Source organism: Lepidochelys kempii, chromosome 6 (assembly GCF_965140285.1).
Source record: "Lepidochelys kempii isolate rLepKem1 chromosome 6, rLepKem1.hap1, whole genome shotgun sequence".
NCBI classification, from domain to species: domain Eukaryota; kingdom Metazoa; phylum Chordata; order Testudines; family Cheloniidae; genus Lepidochelys; species Lepidochelys kempii.
In genome coordinates this window covers 52,441,137-52,464,800 of record NC_136385.1, presented here as the reverse complement: position 1 = coordinate 52,464,800, position 23,664 = coordinate 52,441,137, and the positions used below count along the sequence as shown (strand labels likewise).

Sequence of the window (23,664 nt, the reverse complement as noted above, 5' to 3'; positions counted from 1 at the left end):
TGGCCAGCAGGTCTGGCTCCTAGGCGGAGATGCTGCAGGTGGCTCTGCGCGCTGCTCTTGCTCGCAGGCACCACCCCCACAGCTCTTGTTGCCCAGTTCCCAGCCAATGGGAGTGCTGAGCCAGAGCTCGGGGCAGGGGCAGCTCGCGGTGCCCCGTGGCACCCGCCTAGGAGCTGGACCTGCTGGCTGCCTTAGTGCTGCTGTACTGCCGATCAGACTTTTAATAGCCCGGTCAGCAGTGGTGACCAGAGCCACCACGGTCCCTTTTCGACTGGGTGTTCCAGTCGAAAACCGGATAGCTGGTCACCCTAACTCTTGCATACTAACACAAGAGCCCTAAATCTAGACCCAAAATAAGAAAAAAAAGAAAAAAAAACCAGGAACAGACAGGAAAGCCATTCATTCTTTAGCATTCCGAAGAAGGGATGATACCTACTTGCTATCACAACAAGGAGTCCGGACTCCTTGTTGTTTTTGTGGATACAAACTAACACGGCTACCCCCTGATACTTGCTATCACGTTAATGAATCTGAGCTTATCTGTGCCCATCTGTAACAAAAGTGCCTAGGGGAGAGCAGCAGGGTCTCTTTTACATTTGGTTTCACAAGTGTATCAAACTGTGTTTGCCCCTCCGGGTAAGATAAAAGTGTTCTTGCTTGATTACCTTTCCTGGGATCACACTGTGAAAGCAATTTACATTCCTGCACAAGGCTGAGGATTTTCTGTGTGCTTCTGAATGTGGACTGTGTGTGCTTCTGAATGTGTTTGTATTCACCTTCTATGGATAGTGCTGGTCGCCTCCCAAAAATTATTTAAAATGAGAGATGAACCAGTTCTGAACATGAGGGACAAAATCCATTTAGCCACAGGTATTGTGCAGTCTTTCCCCTCTATTGATGAGATAAAGAAACTTGCTCACCCCTGAGGTCAGGGGAAGCCTAGGAATTTCAAAGTATTTCTATGCAACAAATACCATAAACACATAAATACCAAGAAGAGAGAGGATGGTACAAGGGGTAACCCATACCCAGGTTATGTGATAGTGAAGCTGAAGGAGGGGTGCAGCTGGAAAGAAAGCGGACAGAGGTCCAATCCTGTAGCTTGATGCTATCAATGATGGAGATCTACAGGTACAGCCTCATGTAGTAAAGGCCAGTTTTAATCTGAACTTTGAATACCTTTGCTTTTGTGCACGCATGCAGTCTGTAGACAGCTCCAAAGTCCTAATGGTTTCTTATATTCAATTATCTGTGGGGCTTTGAGGCTACTGCAGACTATGATTGCTCTAGTTATCATACCCATTTGTACTTGATTCACAAAACCTGACTTGAGTCATTACTCCATGAACTCTTTAACATAAGCATGTCTAATGGCTCCAGAATAATCAGCTTGGTTGACAGTGTAAGATTTTGTATCTTTCCTTCATGCCGGTTGAGCTATCAATAGAAGGCAATGGCTATTTTGATCAACATATGTTGGTACTATAGTTCAGTGAGCAGAAAGCACGCATTTCAGAGGCATAACTGATTTGATGCATCACTGAATAAAACATGAGATAATTAAAAGCTAAGCTCAGAGCAGCACTGAGCCTATGGACACTAATCCAAAGCAGCTCTCATAATCTTTGAGGTTGTTTTATTTATTCCTGTGTGTGGAGATTTGTTCAGGTAGCTGTTCATATCACTCCACTGCTTGTCAGTGAGTTCTTCCCAAATCCAGTTCTTGTCACTGGGCCCAATCCGACAAAATACTGAATCTTTCTCGTAAGGTGCTGATAGTCCTTAGCTCCCACTGAACACACTACACCGGAGCCTGCAAGGTGCTGAGCTCCTAGTAAAATGAATGGGAGCTGAAGGTGCTCATCATCTGACAGGATCAATATTTATAGTTAGAAACTAAAAAGCGTCAGCAAGAGAATGTTTGGGGTAGAATTCCTGGATTGGAAGTGCTGAATTCTGTCTTGATTTTCCCTTATTTAAAATGGGGTACTTTAAAGAACATTCTACACCAGGGATCAGCAACCTTTGGCCCACAGCCCACCAGGGTAAGCCTCCCATGGCCAGTGGGAGCCGCAGTCAGCTGAACCTGCCGACCCGGCAGGTAAACAAACTGGCCCGGCCCACCGGGGGACTTACCCTGGCAGGCCACAGGCCAAAGGTTGCCAATCCCTGTTCTACAACCTTCAGCTCAAGCAAAGCTGGGTGCAATCACGGATCCCCTGGTCCCACCCTGAGGCTGGGCTATTTAAGCAAGAAGGGGCCCTTGACCAGGAGAGGGGGTCTTAAAGTCATGTATGTTGCTTACCTAAATGGGGACTAGATAATTTGTTTCCTAACTCTAAATTTGGGAGCTCTGAGCCAGGGCCCTGAGGTAAGGACTTTATGAATTTTATTAAGACTGCTCTCTTCCTAAGACCATCTTAAAGAGGGTATGTTTATTCTGATATGTTCTTTCGGCTATGACTTATTCCCTTGATAGGGAACTTATTGGTGACCCAACTGTGGCAATTAGGATACGGTAACCTGCAGTTGCACACCTGAGCCACAAAGGATATGGGGCATGGCACATCCCTTTAACATGGAGGTCCTTTGATATTTCTCTGCTGATAGGTAGTTGACTGCATTACTAAATATCTCTTCCTTTTATATACCTTAGAGCACTTCATAAGGCTCCAGTGTGTCTCTGATCAGAGTGTAGATTTCCTTCTTTCCTGTACTTGTGGTTCTCTCAACCGAAGTTTTGCAGGGTTTGTGCCGTAGTGCCACAGGGCAGGCTTTATCTAGGTCTAAGCCATTGGTTCTCAGCCATTCACATACCGTGACCCCATCTTACAACTAAAAAAGTTTCAGCCCCCCTGCCAGCACATTGCTGCACTATGCCAGAGTGTTGCCAACTCATTGTTTCAATGCAAGTTTCAGGATAGTTGGTGTTTTTCTCAGAGCCCCAATTTCTTGAGTCATGTGATTATGTCAGACCCTCAGCTTTTTTTAAAAATAAGTTTATAGCCCTCATAGTTGCAAAGAAAAACTCAAAGACATGACCTGAGTGTGAACTAAAGTGTCAAAAGCCAGAAGGAAAATAAAAAGAATACAAAATTTATTTATTTTTAAATAAATCTTAAGAAGTCTTGTGGGATTGTTTGTTTTTCTTGGGCGGCCTGGTCTGTGATTTATGAGCACTTGAGTTTGGCAACATTGGGAATCTTGATGCACCGTTTGAAGAGTTTGGTTTGTTTCCAGTGGTGATTGCTGCTTTTTGTCCTCTTCTGTACAGATTTTATCATTTGGGGTAAGGTTCTTTGTGCATTCTGGCCTCAGATTACCTTTCCCTGCAGGGATAAACCATAGTGTACCTTGCCCTTCTCTAAATACACTTACAGTCCTTTTGTTTAGTAGCATTTTTCACTAAATTATCTTTTCCCTGTGATCTATTTGTAATCTCTTTATTATACTGCCCTCTAAGGTGTACTGGGAAACAGCAACTAGGAGACCTGGCTTCTATTTTCAGCTCTGCCATGGACGCACTTTGGTGTGTTGTGCGAGTCATTTAACTGCTCCGTGCCTCAGTTCTGGGTCGGTGAAATGAGATCATCAATTTTGTAAAGAACCTCACCTAAGAAATTCTATATGTATCTATTCTGATTATTGTTACTAATTCATTATTATGGCATAGTAACAGGATGGCAGGCTCTAGGACCTAAATCCCCAAAGGCACTTAGGCAGTGCAATGCTGTGTCATGGCGCTTAACTTTTAAGTGCTTAGAAAATCACAAGCACAACCTTGTGACCCACAAAGTTTGAGTTGAGCACCAAGGCTTCCTATACGATTAATGGGGAGAGATAGACAACTTAGAACACTCTCCACAAAAGCCAGCGTGTCAGGCTTCAATCCACCTCAGCTAGCCAATGGGAGATACCAACAACAGGGGTGTGTCCTATGTCCCCTCCCCCCTTTTGGAGATAGGTCCAGGCTGCAGGAAAGCACGTAAGTGTCTAGCTCCGATAGTAATCCATGAATGGGACCTGCCTGCCTGGAGTCAGGCATCTTAGGTGCCTCAGGTCTCTCAATGAGTGAGACACCTGCCTGGCTCCATGCAAAATCCCTGGAGGACCCATAGGAGCAGCCCACCTTCAACTTTTAGCTCAGCAGTTAGAGCACTCCCCTGGGATGTGGGAGACCCACTTTCAATACCTCCCTCTGCTTGTGGTGGGGGGAGGATTTGAATAGGGGTCTTCTACCTTTCAGGACAGTGCTCTAACCACTGAGCTATAGGATACTCTAATGTGGGGGTGTCCTGCAGTCTCTCCTGTTGAAACTGTTCCACTGTAGCTGAGGAGTGGTTGGAGCAGGAGAACTGGACCTGAGGTCTCCCACCTCCCAGGTCGGAGCCCTAACCATTGGACTGCAGAGTCATTCTATCTCTGGCCCAAGGATTATTCCACTGTTAATAAATACTCAAATAGTCAGGGGGAGGGAGGGACAAAGGGGTGGAGAGACTCTGTAGCCCACTGGTTAGGGCAGCCACCTGGGATTTGGGAGACCCTAAGCCAGTTCCACTGTTCTAATCACTTATCCATGGTGGAACAGCTACCTCAGCAGAGACTGAGGGAACCCCAACTCCATAGCTCAGTAATTAGAGCACTTTCCTGAGAGGTAGGACTTGAACAAGAGTCTCCCTTCTCCCCCTCAAGCAAAGGGGGAAATTAAACCTGGGGTCTCCCACAACCTCAGGAAATGCTCTAACCATTAGGCTGCAAGTTATAAGATGGGCAGTTCTTTCTCCAGGTGGATTTTGAAAGGGACCTGATCCAGCAGGAGTCCTCTGAGCATGCCTACCAGATTGGGCCTGCACGTGACAGAGGTGGCCAAATGCCTGTCTTCCCTGGTTTGTAAACTGTTCTGGGGCTTGGTAGGAGATAGGCAGCACTGTGCATTCCCAGAGGCAGAAATGTAGGCATCTAGGGAACTCTGACTCTAAAAACTTAGGCACTGAGTAAGTTTAGATGCCTACAGACATCGAGAGTTTTGTGGATCCCATTGGAACCAAAATTGGACTTAAGTGCTTAAGTGTCAGGTTTAGGTACCTAACTCTGGGGTTTAGGCACCTAAGAAGCTTTGTGGGATCTGGACCTAGGATCCTACATAGGGATGCAGGGCTCCACTGTCAAGTCCCTTCTTCACTTGCTTGAACGTCTGCATGAAAGTGCAGCATAACTCCTGCTGAATCAGTTTGGCACATGCATGTTAACTCCAATGAGGATATAAAAGAAGTTGGAGCCACCCTCTAGGTAGACTGAGTTGTACGTTTTGCTGTTTGAGTTACCAATAAAAACCAAACTCCAGGAAGAGTAGGCGATTTGGACTATATAGAGTTCAGAGCAGATGAGGACTGAGTGTCCCTGCAGTCATATAATGTGATACATCAGCTAACTCAGAAGTCAATTCATGTAACTTCTGCAAATTCTGGCAGATATTTTCTGGGCATTAGGCATATGTTCCCCATTAGGGAATCTTTATGGTCCTTGAGATGTTTAATATAGACCAGTTTGCAGGCTGTTGTGGATGCAGGAATGCCACATCTCAAATATGTGGCCATGAGCATTGGGCTGAAGGGATGGGACATGGTATATAAGGGGTTAATTATTCTCTTTCCTTTTGTGTTGAAATGTGGAGGTGGAGCTGCCCATCCTACTTCTGCTTGTTTTCTCCCTCCCCAGTTGTCCATCTAGTACAAGATTCATTTCTGGTAGTTCTAAGACACAAGATCTCTGAAGTGAGCCACCTTAGTTGGGATAAAGCACTGTGACTCTGGGTTACTTCACCTCTGTACCCGTGCCCATAACCTTAAGGCTTACCCTAAACAGGGGAGCAGAATTTCCTGTGGAATGAAACACTTGCTCTGGGAGTAATGAGGGGCAGGGTTGTTTGCGGCAGCATCAAACGTATTTTCTATGTGACTCCAACTTTGTTTCGGTTTGACTCATTGTCCTTGCAACATTTTGTCCATTGTGACGTGGTTCTAGCCCAGTGGTTCTCAACCTATTTACCATTGTGGGCCCCATATGCAGTCCTCTGTGTATAACGTGACTCACATCCACACAATATATATATACTACCTGTATGGCACTGACGATGTCACATGGGCCACAGCTGTGTGCTGATTGAGCCACAAGTGGCCCAAGGGCTGCAGGTTGAGAACCACTGTTCTAGCCAGTGTCTGCCAGTCCATGGTCCCAGAAGAGTTAAAACACTTCAGAGGAAGCATTTCATTGCAATATTTCTATGGCCAACAAATATGTGACCTATAAGATTGTGGCATTTAGTCTGGTGCAGAGGAGTGCATGGGGAACACCACTTTTCTTCTCTCTGAAAACTTTTCCTGAATTGTGCCATGATGTCTCATGGCTGTGTGACAGTCCCATATTGTATTGTGATGTAACGTTACAATGTTATAATGTTCAGGAGCAATATCCTAGTTTTACAGTGCGGCTTGGCAGCATGAGTAAATTCTGGACTCTAACCATGCGGCAGGCCAGTCTTGCATGATACATGAAAGATCTAGGAAAGCAGTCATTCCAACAAATACCAGGTCTAGTACAGTCACTCTGTATAGTATGTACTTAATCATAGAATGCATACATATGAACAAGAGGCTACAGGGATATGGAGGCTTCAAATCTGTTGTATAAAAAGAGAGCAATTTCAGGGTAAAGGAAAGTGCACCATCTAGTGGACAATGGTACAAAATCAAAAGCAATGACATATCCTTCGTAGAGTTCAAGGGAACTGGGCTTGCAACCCTTGCTTTCAATAAGGAACTAATAATCCCTGACTAGTGCAACTAATCAGAGGGGACTGCACAAATGAGTAAGGTTTCAGTATAGTAGTGGAGGGTCTGGGTTTAGCTAATGGGTTTGATTTAAATGGCCGGATAAAACAAGATTCCCAGATAGGACACTTTTTTAAAGAAAACCTGATTTTCTTGCTAGTGTAAAGAAAACAAAGTTGGTATTGACTAGAGGGAAAAGGTACTCGCTGTCCTGTTCTGTACAACCACACTGCCCCTCTCATGCCTTAACTACTGGCTTGACTACCGCTCTAAAATGCAACCTCAAGATTACTGGAGTGTTCTACCTTAATCTGTGGAGTTCGTTGAGTTTTCAACACTGCTTCCCCGCTGCCCTTATCTTCATACATCATTTAATTTGAAGCACCTAACTTGGCACCATAGACCTTAATTCTTCTTGCAGCTTACAGGTAATGTTGTGAAAATGTTGTCATTTTAAAACAGGGAAAAAAGCCAGAAACATAGTAGCCAGCCTGACAGTTGTGCAATGAACAGACCTTGCCTTAGTTCCACACTGCATTCCTGTAATAGCAGTAACACAAGCATGTCAGGACTTTGGGTCTTATCAGTGATGAAGCAACTTTCTTGTTGCATAACTTTATACGCCATATGGAATTTGCATTCAGATGAGCCAAGCACAACAGGCAACGCCTCAAGAGGTTCAGTCAGATGGTCAATCCCAGTGATCCTGTCACTGGGGAACTAGACAGTGTTTAATGACACAGACAGGAGCTCTGGGTTTTGGACAGTGTAGGTGACTTACCTCATCTAGGCGTAGCAGTGAAAATCCTGGGAGCACCTGTCTGTGCAATGACCCCGACATCAGCAGCTGCAGAAATTCAGAAATCGCAACATCAAGAGCAGATTTGCTGAGTCACCAACCAGCTTCCATAAATGAGGTTGCAGACCAGATCTTTGGCTGGTGTGTATCTGTGCAGCTCCAGTGAGTTTTAAATGAGATATGCAGATTTATAATAGCTGAGCATCTGGCAAGTTGATGGTAGGCTTCACTTTACACCAACGTGACTGTATTTCAGTTTTTGGTGAAGTGAATTTTGTATGTTTTTACTCACTTCACCGAATGAGAGAGAGATCAGGCTGTCTAAACAGCAGTTATCAAAGGGTAGGGTTAAACCTCTTTCACTAAGCATGGAATCTCAATGTATTTAAGATATACTGGTATAAAGTTTATAAAGTCTGTTCTGAATGGAAGGCAGTCACTATTAAATGTCAGGCCCAGATTTTCAGAATTGCATGAATAAGAGCACATCTAAAATTCAAATACAATTACCACAACTGCATGCATAATTTTGATAAATATAAGCCACCTTGGAAATCACACCATTAATATTTACCATTCTGGCAACTGGGTGCACAATACTGGTAATGGCACATGCAAATGCACGTGAATTTTTTTATAACTACATGCATACCTGCAATTCTGAAATGTTGAACCTACCTATTCTCTTTTCTCCACGTTATTCCATGTGGAAGTACTCCTTTTACGTGTCTAGTATTCCCTAATAGAATAAAGACCTCTGTCCATTCCCAAACTCCCTGCTCACCTAAATCAAACAATCCAAGAAGTATCATTTGGAGACATTCTTACACTAATTGTTTGACAGTATGCCTCCTGTCACATCATGTAGCTATGGATCTTTGCTCTCACAAGTCATGGGCTCAAACCACAAAATTCAGACCCAGATCTGGATTTTGAACACACCAGAGCTTGGGTGTTTGGCTCTGGTGGGAGCAGGGTATTGGTTTAACCTGTTATAAAGATGGGGACTGACTCTTTACAAAATATGGGTCAATGTGGATTTGGATTTCCAGTACCCCTAAGGTAAAGGGATAGCTGAACCCCATCCAGGTCCACTCTAGTCTGTACTCAGAATAATGCTTACAAAAGCACCTGAGTAAAGTTGGCCAGAAAACAACTTCATTTTGCTAAATTTTTTGAGGTCATGAAATTTTATTTTTATTCTGAGGTAGAATGAAAATAAGCTCATTGGAGCTTCTTCAGGAGAGACTCTGCATAGCCTGGGAAATCAAGATTCAAGTCCCTGCTCAGCCTTAGAGCAGAGTTTGTATCCCAGATCTTTCCAAACTACACAGGGCAGGGACTTGAACAAGAATCTCCCATGGCCTATGCTCTAACCACCAGACTACACAGTCTCTTGGGGGGTGGTTTTGACCAGAAATGCCAGTCCTGGTTAAATTTTGTCAAAATCAACATTTAAATGTTGATGAAAGGGCATTTTCCAACAGAAAAACGTTCAGCTGGAAAACTTGACCAGCTCTACTTCTAAGAAAGACAGTTACTGCTAGTAGTATAGTAATAAAAATAGAAACCTTAACCCATCGCTAGGGATTTAAAGAGGTGGCTGTCCATCAACCAATGACCATATGGAGCAGGCTGAGATAGTGAGCTATACTTTGCTGTCACATTTTCCATTGTTTTTTGGGAGTAGTATATAAGACCTGAGCCTGTCTTTGCCATTCCTTGTGCATGCCAAATGGCAATGAGGCATCCTAAGTGCGTTATCAATCATGTAGCATCTATCCCAGAGCTGGACTCGTGGATCAAAACCTGCACCCAGGGAGAACAAGAATCTGGGTCATGGTGTCTCAGATGTGCAGCACTTCACCAGAAGTGGAACACTCCATGTGCTACAGACCGCTGCTTTACCAAGGGAGCTGAGAGGGCAGTCAACGAGAGCTATCCTCAGCTTGTCCCCTGGAAGTCACTCGAGCATACATTGCAGAAGACATGGTTGCCCTATAATAATGATTTATCTTGAGGGTTTCTTAACTAATCTTTATCCTTCTTCAATGTAGTGCCTAGGCACCAATTTATCCATCCAGTATTTTTTCATCATAGAATCATAGAATATCAGGGTTGGAAGGGACCTCAGGAGGTCATCTAGTCCAACCCCCTGCTCAAAGCAGGACCAATCCCCAATTAAATCATCCCAGCCAGGGCTTTGTCAAGCCTGACCTTAAAAACTTCTAAGGAAGGAGATTCTACCACCTCCCTAGGTAACACATTCCAGTGTTTCACCACCCTCCTAGTGAAAAAGTTTTTCTTAATATCCAACCTAAACCTCCCCCACTGCAACTTGAGACCATTACTCTTGTCCTGTCCTCTTCTACCACTGAGAATAGTCTAGAACCATCCTCTCTGGAACCACCTCTCAGGTAGTTGAAAGCAGCTATCAAGTCCCCCCTCATTCTTCTCTTCTGCAGACTAAACAATCCCAGTTCCCTCAGCCTCTCCTCATAAGTCATGTGTTCCAGACCCCTAATCATTTTTGTTGCCCTTCGCTGGACTATCTCCAATTTATCCACATCCTTCTTGTAGTGTGGGGCCCAAAACTGGACACAGTACTCCAGATGAGGCCTCACCAATGTCGAATAGAGGGGGACGATCACGTCCCTCAATCTGCTCGCTATGCCCCTACTTATACATCCCAAAATGCCATTGGCCTTCTTGGCAACAAGGGCACACTGCTGACTCATATCCAGCTTCTCATCCACCGTCACCCCTAGGTCCTTTTCCGCAGAACTGCTGCCTAGCCATTCGGTCCCTAGTCTGTAGCTGTGCATTGGGTTCTTCCGTCCTAAGTGCAGGACCCTGCACTTATCCTTATTGAACCTCATCAGATTTCTTTTGGCCCAATCCTCCAATTTGTCTAGGTCCCTCTGTATCCTATCCCTGCCCTCCAGCATATCTACCACTCCTCCCAGTTTAGTATCATCCGCAAATTTGCTGAGAGTGCAATCCACACCATCCTCCAGATCATTTATGAAGATATTGAACAAAACCAGCCCCAGGACCGACCCCTGGGGCACTCCACTTGACACCGGCTGCCAAATAGACATGGAGCCATTGATCACTACCCGTTGAGCCCGACAATCTAGCCAACTTTCATATTTCATTTGGTTTGCTGATCTCATGTAAAACAACAACCTCCCCTGAAAAAGGCTCCAGGCTCTTAGTTGAGAAGAGCTGTGGTTTTGTGTTTGTTTAAAATAGGTTTCTTTTAAAAATACCTTGGTCCCCATCATTTCCAAAGGTATCTGATTGTTTAAACAATCTGATATCACTCTGGCTTTGACCTTGCTGATCAGAATATGTGACATCAGTCACTTATGTGACTTGCCTGGCTGGAAATTATGTAGCTGTTCCATTGACTAGAGGAGCTTTGACTATTACCTTAATTTTAGAAATATTTTTAGAGGGTCTAATCATATGCTGTCCTGAGTGTCCTTAGCCCAGAGGGAGTTGAGGCTGCTCAGTACCTTGCATGAGATTCACAACTCTTCATAAGATCATTCCCTTAATTCTGATTTTTTTTTTAGATGATAGGACTGGTTGTGAAACAAATTCATGTATCCGGTGTAAGTCCTAGGTTGCAGAATTAATTATTGTTGTCAGGTGTAATTGATTGTTTCTGATTAGCGGAATTTAGAGTAAAATCACATTTCTGTGGACTAAACATGAGCTATCTTATACTCTATTGGTAGAAATGGAATAAAAGCATGTCCAAAAACTAGAAAGTATTTTATAGGGCACAGCATCTAGATACTATGGTGACTAGTTTCAGAGTAACAGCCGTGTTAGTCTGTATTCGCAAAAAGAAAAGGAGGACTTGTGGCACCTTAGAGACTAACCAATTTATTTGAGCATGAGCTTTCGTGAGCTCATGCTCAAATAAATTGGTTAGTCTCTAAGGTGCCACAAGTACTCCTTTTCTTTTTATGGTGACTAGAGCTCTGTAAATACTATTTATAGTCCCCTTTTCTGCTAATTCAGGCTCCTATGTTAGTTGGTAGGTGTCCTCAATCTCTAAATTCTAATTTTTTTTATGGGCTTTTCTAACTTGGCCTGATTTAACTCCATTGTGAGTAACTTATCTTCTCCAAACATGGCTTCAGTTGAAGTTATTCATCACATTTCCTCCTGAGAATTGCTGCATAGTATTGCCAGTGCAGATTGGTTGCTGTTGCTGGTCAGCTCAAAAAAGAACTGAATTTGTGGTGTATGGGTGACCTGAATACAGGAGCCCCCCAGAAAAGCACTTAGCCATGTAGGTAACAGTGGGGTTATTTGTACTCTTAAAGCTATGCATGTGCTTAAGTGCTCCAGTTACCAGTCAGTGTAAGTATTGCAGGGCCCTTCAGGATGAAATTTACTATACACGTATGCTATTAACTATGCAATTGTTCCTGTTTTTAGAGCAGATATAGCTTAAGAGAAGTCTATAGGTGCTAGACACTTTCCTAAAAGGAAAATGTTCAGGGGGTTGCATGAAGCAAGAAATAATAGAATGATACTTGCGGCTGATGAAACTGTGAAGAAAGAAATGATGGAATGGTTCTTGTGGCTGTGAAACTGACACTGCTGATGACTGCAAAAGCAACCTAAGGCAACTATACACCAACACCAGGAATCCCACTCCTGCTGTAGGCAGTATGACGTGTTCTGACACATCTTCAAATTCAAAGGCATGATACAGCAAGACAGGGGGATTCCAAAGGGGACATGATAAGCTCCAACAGAAAATAAGAACAGACAGATATTGGGTGTTTTTATAAATGTACTAGAGCAAGTTTCCCAATCCCTTCCTATAGCCATCCGCTCCTGGGAACCTCATCTCAAGGAAAGGCCCCTCTGTCACAGAAATGAAGAGAGACATAAATATAAGCAAGTGTTGTTGACCCCTGACAAATTGCTATCTGACTTGGCGTCTGGTATAGTCCAAGCATGTGCATACCTGTCACTATGGTTTGGAAGTGAAATAGGGGCATGTCTTTTAACCTCCTTCAGCGTTGGGCTGAAGATGCTTTTGGAACTTGTATCAAGGAAAACTGATGAAAATAGGAACAGTGGGCATGCACCATGGAGCCATACCCAGGTGAGGTCCACACAACCAGCATAGGGGATGGGTACTTGGACAGCTGGGGAGCTAGCCTGGGCCTTGTGAGACCTGGATTCATTCCCTACTCTGCCACAGCTTCCTGTGTGACCTTGGATGAGTTTGTCATCTATAGAAAGGTGAAAATAGGGAAGGCCTATCTCACCAGAGTGTTGAGGATAAACACACAAAAAATGTCAAGGTGCTCAGATACTACAACAAGGGGGGCCATATAAAAACCTTATATAGATGATGTTCAATATTCCCTTTACCTAGGATAGGTCTTAATCTTTCTTCATTTTAATTGTTTGTGGTCTGCAGTCATAACACTTTGTGCTGTGGTCCATCCAGCTCTCCTAAAATAAGCCTGGTCAGGCTTGGTCCACAACGGAATGCAAGACCTCCTGCTGGGAAGTGGTGCTGGTGATATAATAGCTGGGACAGTACTGGCCCAATGCCTGAAGGTGTCTTTAGAAGGCGCTCTGCTGCTTGAGGTGCTGTCTTTCAGATGACCTGAAATGTCTATATTCATTGTGGTAATTAAAGATCAAATGGCCCTTTTTGCAAGAGCAGCCTAACTCTGACTCCTGATTCACTTCCTGTCTTAACCTGTTGTGTCGTGGTGTTATGCACTGTTAAACAGCTGCTGCATTTCACACCAGAACTGGTTGCATTTCAGGGAAGTGATCCCTCAAATATATTAATTAAAAAAAAACTGAAGCAGTTTGGGATGGGATTTACAAAATAAATGTAAATGGATAAAGATTATTTTTAAAGACATCTAAAGCTAGTTTCACAAGGAGACATTTTGTAAAGTGTATCCCTGGCATTAGTGGCAATGCAGTAGAATGAAGTGCTGATGAGTGAGCCCTGTTGTGCTCCCTGTGCCCCTCTAAAGAAGTAATCTGGCTGTTTTTTTCAAGAAACAAAGAAACCCTGGTGAGGAAGAGAAAGAGGGAGATGTTTAACCAGGAATTTATTTAACATTAAAGTGCCTGAGGTTTAAAAAAAAATTGCTTTCCTAATCCCTCCTGCACAGTGCATCTTCCAAATCAATCACAGACACACCATCAGGGCTCCACATGTAAGGTCTTGTGTTAAACTGTGGTTACCTTATGGAAAGTGACTGTAAAAATGGCAGCACCTCCCTCCACACACCTCCTCCTTGTATAACTAATGAAGTCTGGTGCCTTTGCTAGTTCCTATTCAGATTGTCCTTGCAAAGCAAACTCAGCTCTGTGAGGATGAGCTGGATTCTGTTCTACCTCGTGCATCATCAACCGACCTTTCAGTGAAGCTGAAGAAAGAGAAAGAAGATTTTTTTTCCAGAGCCCAGAATGAGTTTGCAAAGTTGGCCATTAGAAAAAATCATCTTCTGACTCATAAATTGAAAACACTTCTTCTGAAAGGGAGAAAGCCAGTCACCTCTCTATATTTTCCTGACTATAATAACACTGAATATATGAGGGTGGGATTACTTTAGGGATGGGTTTTCCCCTGGTTGGGAGGGTCAGACTTTAGCTAATCCCAATGTCAGGAGGAGATAGAAAATGGGCATTTATCTTTTTTGTTCTTATGTAAGCAAGCCAAAACACAAGTCCTGTCCCAGAATCCTCTGCTTGTCTAAAATCTAGGTTGGCTAACTCTGTGGGGTGTCTCCATTTCAGTTATTCCAGAATCCTACTCAGGAGCATGGTGAGTCTTTACAAAACACTGTTATTGTTAAATAATGAGATGTCCAGACAGTCACTTTCTTCTGTTTGCCATTGTGTGAACACTGCACTCTTTCACACAGTCTCTCCCACACAATCTTTCTCATACCCTCTCTCTCCCACACACAAATACTTGCACTTCCCACTGTGAGACCACCATCAAATACATCCCTCCAAAATGAATGCAGTCCCATGATGAACAGTGGAAATCCTAATGGCCATAGCTGCATGCCCTTGTCGCTGACATGCTATGCACTCTGTGTGGGGATGCACAAGGGAGTAAAGTACTGTTCTTCATTCATATAAACAACGTGGTGTTTCCCTGCTAATCCTTTATGCTTAATTCCTTAGTAGCCAGAATCATTGTTTGAGCCAACACATTGGCAGCATAAAGCTTTCTTTGCTGCCCAAAAGTATCTGAGACACAGACACAGAAAGTCATCTTTCTTGATGGAATTCCATGGAGCAAAAGGCTCACTTCACAAGGCTGCTGGTTTGACAGCTCACAAGGTCATTCTAAGGAAGAACTCTACATGCTAAAATAATACAGACTTCAAAGCCCTTTCCAAACATTAATAGACTAAGAGCACCTCTGTGTGAAGGGTGAGTGCTGTTATAACTATTTTACAGTTGATTAAACTGAAGCAGAGAGGTTAAGTGTCTTTATCCCCACAGAAAGTCAATAGCAGAGCAGAAAATAAAACACAGGTGTCTGATTCCTACTTCCTTTCACCAGGCCCTATCCCATATTTTGAGCCACTCCACATGATGGTCCAAAGGATCCTGATAGCTTGATAAACTACCATGAGGAACACTCAGGTTGAGGGTGAATCTCTATTCATCTGGCCAGCTGGGGTTTGAAAGAGATTATTACAGCAATTTGCAGGGTTAGATCTAGGAGTTTTTCTGCTTTCTGCAAAGAGGGCAGTGTGCACTGTTCACAAGTCACTTCACTCACATGGAATGAAATTTGCCCCATGCAGAGGGCCAGCACTGACCTATGCACCACTTCAGACACACTCTTTAGAGGGTTTAGGTTGGATGTAGGTGGCACATAATCCTTGCGCTGGCCCTATGCACTGCAGTGAATTTTGTCCATAATTGCTAAACGTTTTGCCATCCTCCATGACTGCCTGTTCTGCCTGTCGCACAGAGCCAGCTGAAGATGTGGGTGAGAATCTGGCTTCACTGAAGTTGAGTGGTAAAATCAATGGAGTCAGAATTTCACCCATGACCTTCAGTCTCCACCCCTGTAGAACAGCCACACCATCTTGGAGGGAGTTAACTGCTCTCCCAGTTAGTCATCCACAATAAACTGAGAATCTCATCAACCATTCCCCACTCTGAGTTGGTGTCTTGGAGAAGTGGACACCTCCTTGGACTAAGTTAGTCGAGGCTTAGAGAGACCCAATGATCCCGGGCAACTTTCCCTCCTCATAAATGCACACATAGAAAAAAGGAAACCATTCAGCCAAAGATCACTGTTGTAGCTCTATGGTCCATGGATGCCCATCTCTCTAGCCCCCTAGAAAATACAAGGGATGCCTTTACAGGAAGAGACAGAGGCATCCACAGGTGCATAGCAATGCAGAGGTTACTTTTCTGTCCCTTTGAATTTCAAGGGATTAAGAAACAGAGACTCCAATGCTTTAAAGTTTCATCTTTCACTTAATCGCTTAATCCCTCCAAATTTGGCACTATCTCACCCATTTGTTCATACTTTTATGCTAGACTTTCTGATCTGACAATCGCATTGCCCTATGTAAAGCTGCAGCTAGGTGAGCAGTGGTGAGCCCTGGGGTTCTGTTACAGCTTTTCAGGTTGCTTCCCACAGCCTCAGATGAAAATTCAGATGGAAAAAAATGTTCATGAACAACATGTGGTTTGGGCCACATTCATACCTGCTTGTTTTGGCTCTTGCAGACTGGCATGGAGACTAAATGCTCATGAGCTAACAGTTGATGTAATTCCAGTTAATAGTTGTTGGGGAACTTATTCAAAGTCTAAATGCCTCAGCAAACTTTGGTAGATCACTGTGGTTTGGGTGACCCTTCTATTGTGTGATAGGTGGGAGGGAAGCTTGTTGGTGCAGGCAAACAATGTTAACATTCCCAGTGTGCTTTTAAAGGGTCAGTGCCCATGCTTTGTAGACCCATGCTTCAGGAGCTGAGCTTTCTGCTTCTCACTGAGGGCATCAGAAAGAAAACTTCTCTGCACAGACAGCACTGGTGCTGAGGCAGAGCTCCTACCAACCACAGAACAAACAGGCCAAATTCCATCTCACACCCATGTAAATCCAGAGTGACTCCACTGACTTAAATGGAGTTACTCCAGATTTACAAAGAGTAAAAGAGAGCAGAATTTGTGCTCTTTGGGGTGGGGTCTCTGCTGCCCCTGTGTCACTCAGGCAGTGCAAAGGGAGCGCAGGCTGGCCACAGATCCCCTGCTAGGCAATTCTCTGGTATGAGAGAATCCCCAGGGGGCACAGAGCTGGCTACTATACCACCCTCCCTGCAGCCACCAGCACAGGGGCAGGCCCAGGGTGCAATTCATTCTGACAATCCCCAGTCGGTGAATGGGTCCTTTGCCTGCTGGTACCTGTTTAGATCACCTATGGGACGGACCTATCTGCACACAGGGCTTGGCCTGGGCAGATAATCACAAAGCTAGAAATTGCTCCCTGTCAAACCCTCCACCCCTTTTGCAGGCAGTGGAAACTGAACACAACAGAGAATATGGTCCATTGTGTCTGATCACGGCTTAAAACAAAAGACAAGCATACCATTTCTTTCCACCGACAGAACTCTTGATATTGCAGCTGGAAACTTTCATTTCTCTTTCTCTTGCTTGTTCCTCTTTATGGCTGTCTTCTCCCCTGTTACAGTCAGCTGTAGGAGATCTTTCTCGATAGCAAACACAGGAAGGAGACTTCCTGTGATCCAAATGGTTCTGTTTAACTTTGTGTTCTGAATATTAGAGCAGTGCAATAGTAGTAACTGGTGTTTGAACTATGTGAGTTATAATCACTGCAAATTCTCATGCTCTGTAACTGTCTATTGACTTAGACGGAATCTAAATGAGATTCTTTATCAGGATTGCTAATAACCAGCAACCACTGTATCTTCAGTTATTAACAACACTTTCCTGAGAACCAATCCCATCCCATTGACTTTAATGTTAACAAAATTTTGAAATAAGCAACTCTCATGCCACTAATAGACAACGTCCTTAGAAAAGAGGTTCCACTTGTAATTGATTTAGTGGGTGTTGGTCCTGCTTTGAGCAGGGGGTTGGACTAGATGAACGCCTGAGGTCTCTTCCAACCCTGATATTCTATGATTCTATGAATTTGCTGTCTCAGAGTCTGAGGCAGGGCACGAATGTGGATGCACATCTCTGCAGCATTCATAACATGATGAGCATTTCTGCTGTGTCATGGCTTCCAAACGTGTGGCCCTGTCTCTCGCCAATAAAATTCAAGTCCTGGAGGCGCTACATGAGCCCAATACTAAGCAATTGCAAGTAGCTGAGACGTTTGGTGTTGCAACCTGTTGTTTTGCACATTCTAAAACATAGTGATGGCAATTTGAAGGACGTAACGTCCGCACAAACCTAGGCCACCAGTGTCAACATGACGGCAAGGAGGCAGCTATTTGGAGAAGCCGTGTCGGACAAGTTGTGTTTTTAAAACTATGTGCTGTCTTACTTTGCGTGACATACTCAGAGCATTGATTGTCAGTATAACAATTTTGGTTTTGGTTTTGCTTTATTTATTGTAAGGACAAGTGCAGTACATGCACTAGAAAATGGTCTTTCACTTATCCGTAACTTCTGGAAAATGGCAACCAAGAAGTAGCTAATAAACAGCATCTATCATATACAGAAAACAAAGGGAAATTGGGTTAATTTTTTACTGCCATGTCTTTTAAGAGATGTCTTCAGAGTGAAGTTGACCTATTGAGTTGAGCCCATAAAAGGAAATATTTCTCTCCGCAAGGTATAGGCAATCTGTGGAATTCACTGCTATGGGAGGTTATTGCTAAGACAAGTGTGACAGCAAGTTTTAAAGACAGCACTCACATAAATAACCTTTTGCAGTTATGCAAACTAAGATAATGATATGGGTACTCGAATCTCACACTTCATGGCATCAGCTGATTGCCTGCGGGGGGTCAAGAAGTAACTTTTCCCCCTGTGAGCTGCATTTCATAATTGGCCAGGTGCGTTCTGGGGGGTTTCCCTTCCTCTGAAGCCTCAGGGATACTGTACTAGGTTTACAGCTGGTCTGATGCTAGAGTGGTTCCTGTGGAAAAATATACAGAAGAGCTTTGTGCTGCATTAATCCATCTGTTTTCGCATAGAAGACAGTATAGAAACACACTTCAGCATTTGTCAGGGAAGACTACAGTGTGACTACAGTGTGCCAAGATATGTAATATTTTACAGTCATAAGCTACTGACTATCCAAAGGTCTCAAAGAGCTTCTCAGACATTAACAAACTCAGCCACTCCAGACCCTTTGAAGCATGGAAGTATTTTTGACTCCACTGTACAAAGGAGTCAAAGGAAAAGTTTAAGTGACCCAAGATCACACTTTGGACTCTGGTAGAGCCAAGAGTAGAACGCAGACTTTGATTAGTCATTGCCCACACATATATTAACTATCTCAAAAGACTCCCTAACGCTTTATTTCCAGCTACTGAGGAGGGAGGAGAGGGCATCAGTGTAAGCTAGTCAGTGGTTACAACAGAGGACAAGGAGCCACAGAACTCCCAGATTTTATTGCTGGCTCTCCCTTGCTAGTGACTTCCTTGGTACCCTTAGGCAAATCAACTGACCTCTCTGTGACTCCCTTTCCCCAGCTGTAAAACTGGTAAATAATAATACTTATCCACCTTAGTTCATTGCCAGCTGGAAGATGTTAGAGAAGTGCAACCATTTTACTGCTTGGGATTTCCTGCAACTGAAATTAGGCTGCTTCAGACTGATATATCTAAACTATTGTTAAAAACAACAAGGAGTCTGCTGGCACCTTAAAAACTAACAGATTTATTTGGGCATAAGCTTTCGTGGGTAAAAAGCCACTTCTTCAGATGCATGGACTGAAAATTACAGATGCAGGCATAAATATGTATATTTATTAAATATATGTTATATATCTATTTAAATATAATTTTAAATATGATTTATATTAATTATATATGTTAAATATATTAAATATTCATATTTATGTCCCATCTGTAATTTTCACTCCATGCATCTGAAGTGGGTTTTTTTACCCATGAAGCGTATGCCCAAATAAATCTGTTGGTCTTTAAGGTGCCACCAGACTCCTCGTTGTTTTTGTGGATACAGACTAACACAGCTATCCCTCTGATACTTCTTGTTATCTAACCCCTCCAAGCTGAAGTTTATAGGGGAATTCCTACCTTACCTCTGAAGGTTAGAGATGCTCCATGGGTTTTCATTTCTTTCAAAAACAGAATATTGTGTGAGGTCTTGTCTACATGGAATATTAGTGCGCAGCAAGCCAGGGTGTGAATCTAAGTGGACTTATTTCAGCAACCTCCCATGTGGACTCTGCTCTTGCACACTAAAAGTTCATAGTGCGCTTTGATGTACTCCCATTTGAAATTGTGTATCTGTTTGTGTATCCCAAGTTTTAGCACATACAGAGCCTCAAATTTATGTGAATAGGGAGCATTTGTGCATGTTTTGTATGGGGGCCTGATCCTGATCTCACACCAGTTGAACTTCATTGGATTTGATGCTGTCCTGTGCCCAATCTCGGTTCTGGCACAGTAGAGATAGGAAGATGTCAGGGAGCCAACCACAGCTCCATGATTCTTGATCACACAATCTGGTGCAAAGTAAAGGTATGTGGCCGCAAGCTTAATGTATGCCACTTATATAAGGTTTCAGAGTAGCAGACGTGTTAGTTTGTATTCGCAAAAAGAAAAGGAGTACTTGTGGCACCTTAGAGACTAACAAATTTATTTGAGCATAAGCTTTCGTGAGCTACAGCTCACTCTGGTGAAGTGATCTGTAGCTCACGAAAGCTTATGCTCAAATAAATTTATTAGTCCCTAAAGTGCCACAAGTACTCCTTTTCTTTTCACTTATATAAGGGCTCTGTAGGGACTTCACACCACTGGAAATTCAAGCATAACAGAACCTTTCTCACCCATGCCCTGCCCATGTCTGTCCCTCCCCTTATGCCAGGGGCAGGGTGGTTCCAATGTAAGGGAACTCGCTGGTGGGAATCTGCTGGTTTAAGATCATGTTTTACCAGGTAAGCATGAGCAGCACAAAGTAAACTTGGGAGAATCCAATCCCGTTGACTCCAGTTTACAGAGTTGTCAATGCAATTAGAATCAAGTCCTAGGTGTGTACTTGATTTCACATCCAAATGCCATGTGTGCATAGAGATTTGATCTTTTGCATGTTCAAAAAAAGTTGGGATACAAAACTACAGCCCAAATATTTGAGACCCCTTTGAGGCCCCTTTGCAAACCTGATGCGTAGCATACAGACCTGTAGATCCCTAGAGAGGCTTTTCTAAAGTGTTGAAAGTGCCTGCCATTTGCCTCTTGGGAGAGTCCCTCAGCACAGGAAATGCATTGCACAGAAATATGCAAATACAGAATGATCATCACAATGATAATCAAGAATGACAGCAAGTGATGTCGTTGTGTCATTAGTTCTCTGGCATCATCCCATTTAAAAAGAGGGTCATCCTTGATCCATAGAATGCTAATGAAGTGATATGTCAGCTTCCAAAGGAGACCTCGTAAGAATTCCATATATGTTGTCAGCCTTGTTTAAACACATTATTAATCTCATTATTGCTCCTGCGCTGTCTCTATTCAGCAGTATTGTCCCTATTTGGGATTTGATGACTAAGAAAAGAATATGCAGGACTTGTATGTTTTCAGGACAGTATTAAAAACTCCTGGGAGTTAATAGAAGTTTGTTGCTTGGATTTGTTTTTAATCTGTACAACTGACTTGCCAATTGCTGAAGGTAGATGAATTGAATCACTGGCAGGATTATTAATCAGTTGATTGTTAAGGGGAGGATGCTGAGGTCTGGAGCTGTTTTAAAAATTCATGCAAATGAGGAATGGATCTCAGATTTTGATCTTACACTGGTCTGCCACTCCACTGGGTCTGCTTCTCCACAGCCATGCACAGTGTGAAGCCATGGGGTTGCTCTCATTAGCTCCTGCAGATAACAGCTCCTAAAGAGCCACTCCATCAATGTCCTCCAGGGCTGTACCATTCCTACCCCAGCTAAGGATTGGTGCAAAGAAACTTTGGGAAGGGCCCAGGATCCGTCCTTGAATCTGCATTGTATTTCCACTCCTGTCCCTAGAACAAATTCATCCACAGTGATCTAAAATGTCTGAGCACTACATCTGTGCTACCCCACGTGTACTAGAGATCCAAGACTTAATCACTCAACGGTAATAGTTGAGAGTATTTAACCATGTAGATTTTTTGGCCATTGCTATTTATTCTGACTATTGAAAAATAGTTCCTATGAAATGGATGGTGGTTGTGTTCTTGTGATGGGGGCAGGGGAGTGCGCACATGTACACGCTTGGTGTGAGTGTGGTGGAGCGTGTGTCTTATGCATCTTCTTAAATCTATTGGTTTTTTAATCCAGTATTTCATAGTTCAGCATGGTAGGAGGGTTTCCCTGTAAACAAACTAGCTCAAAGCCAGGTTTGTTTACATTTAGTGTTTATATCAAAAAAGCTCCCTGCTAGATGTCCCCAAAGTCCTCAGACCAGCTCTCTGCAAAATGGTGAGATCCTGGTGCACAGGAGAGAAGAGAATATAGGGGGAAATGGTTCGCACCTACAAAGTGATATGGCCAGCTCTGAAAAAGCTCACCCAATGTGTAGGTTAATTACAAATCCATAGTGAACTGATATTTCTTATACAGGGCTTGCCTTGATTAACTGACAGTCATGTTGTTACATAATCCAACTGCTGTACCACCATTTGAAATGGGCATAGGGATGCTGATCCTTCCTTTTACTGTAACTAGTTCCATGCAGATACTTGCCTATGAAAAAGATACTAAAATTAGTCTTGCATAACTAATCTAAGGAAGAAGAAAAACATGAGGTAGGTCAGGAAGTCCTCAGTCAAATACTGCTTAAGGCCCATTCACTGACGCTTGGTGATTGTTTAGTGTTCTGATTGCAAAACACCGGTTGTTTCTACTGCAAATAATGTAGGGCTCATTGGGATCAGTTGCTTTGTGAGACGTGGCCCAAGAGAGAAACAAGAGCTTTCAGATCTCTCTGGTGTACAGGAAGTGTGCCCAGTTGCACCTTTCATTCTGATGGTGCAGTCCTCTTGTACTTTTTGCCTATCCACATCTGCTGACCAGTACAGCGTGAGAGAAATAGTTACTCTTGGTTTTGTACTGCTCTAGCTGAGAGACAAACCTGGTCTCGTATTTACAGTACCCATTATCATGATTGCTTCACCACCACATTTTCCAGCCTATATAAAGTACCTCACTGCTTCCTTGGAGCCGCTCAGATGATCACAAGAGATAAAAAATAATAATGAGTCATAAACCGAGGGAATATAAAATAAACCTGGTTTAACAGATTGTGAACTAAATTAGTTTTGGTCAGTTGAAATCTGAGCTGAATTTGAATCAGAAATAACCCAGTGTGGGAATCGTTGGTATCCATTCGTACTCACCTGTATCACATGACATGTCTTCCTAGCTTTATGGGTGGTGGGGTCTTTAAAAAAGGAAGATAGTGCTATGGGTTAATACATTAAAAGCTTCTTTCCTCTAGTTTTGAGATTCCAATCCGTCTTGTGTCACAATCAACATGGGCTAAACCTTAAGGTCCCAATTCAAAGCCATCTGAACTATACTAATTTCTGGCTTTCAGCTTCTTACTCAGTCCATTCTGTACACTCCTTTGCTAATCTCGGTGGATGAATTTTGATCCACTCGAGATACAATGTCATCCATCCAGCTCTTCTTTTTTTGCCAACTTTCCCTTCCAGTGGCCATAAACATCTGAACCTCTTAAAATGTGCCCTGCAAATTGACTCTTTCTGTTCATAAAATCTGACTGATACGTTCATTACATATAGCACTACTTTCATTTCTCACTGAATGACAACACCAAGAATCCAACCTTTTGGA

General features: G+C 43.2%; 1 protein-coding gene across 1 annotated transcript in view; it reads left to right on the top strand.

Moving 5' to 3' along the window:
• Positions 1–23,664, top strand: part of ELF5 (E74 like ETS transcription factor 5) — a 50,855-nt gene that overhangs the window by 5,000 nt on the left and 22,191 nt on the right. The window lies entirely within an intron of this gene.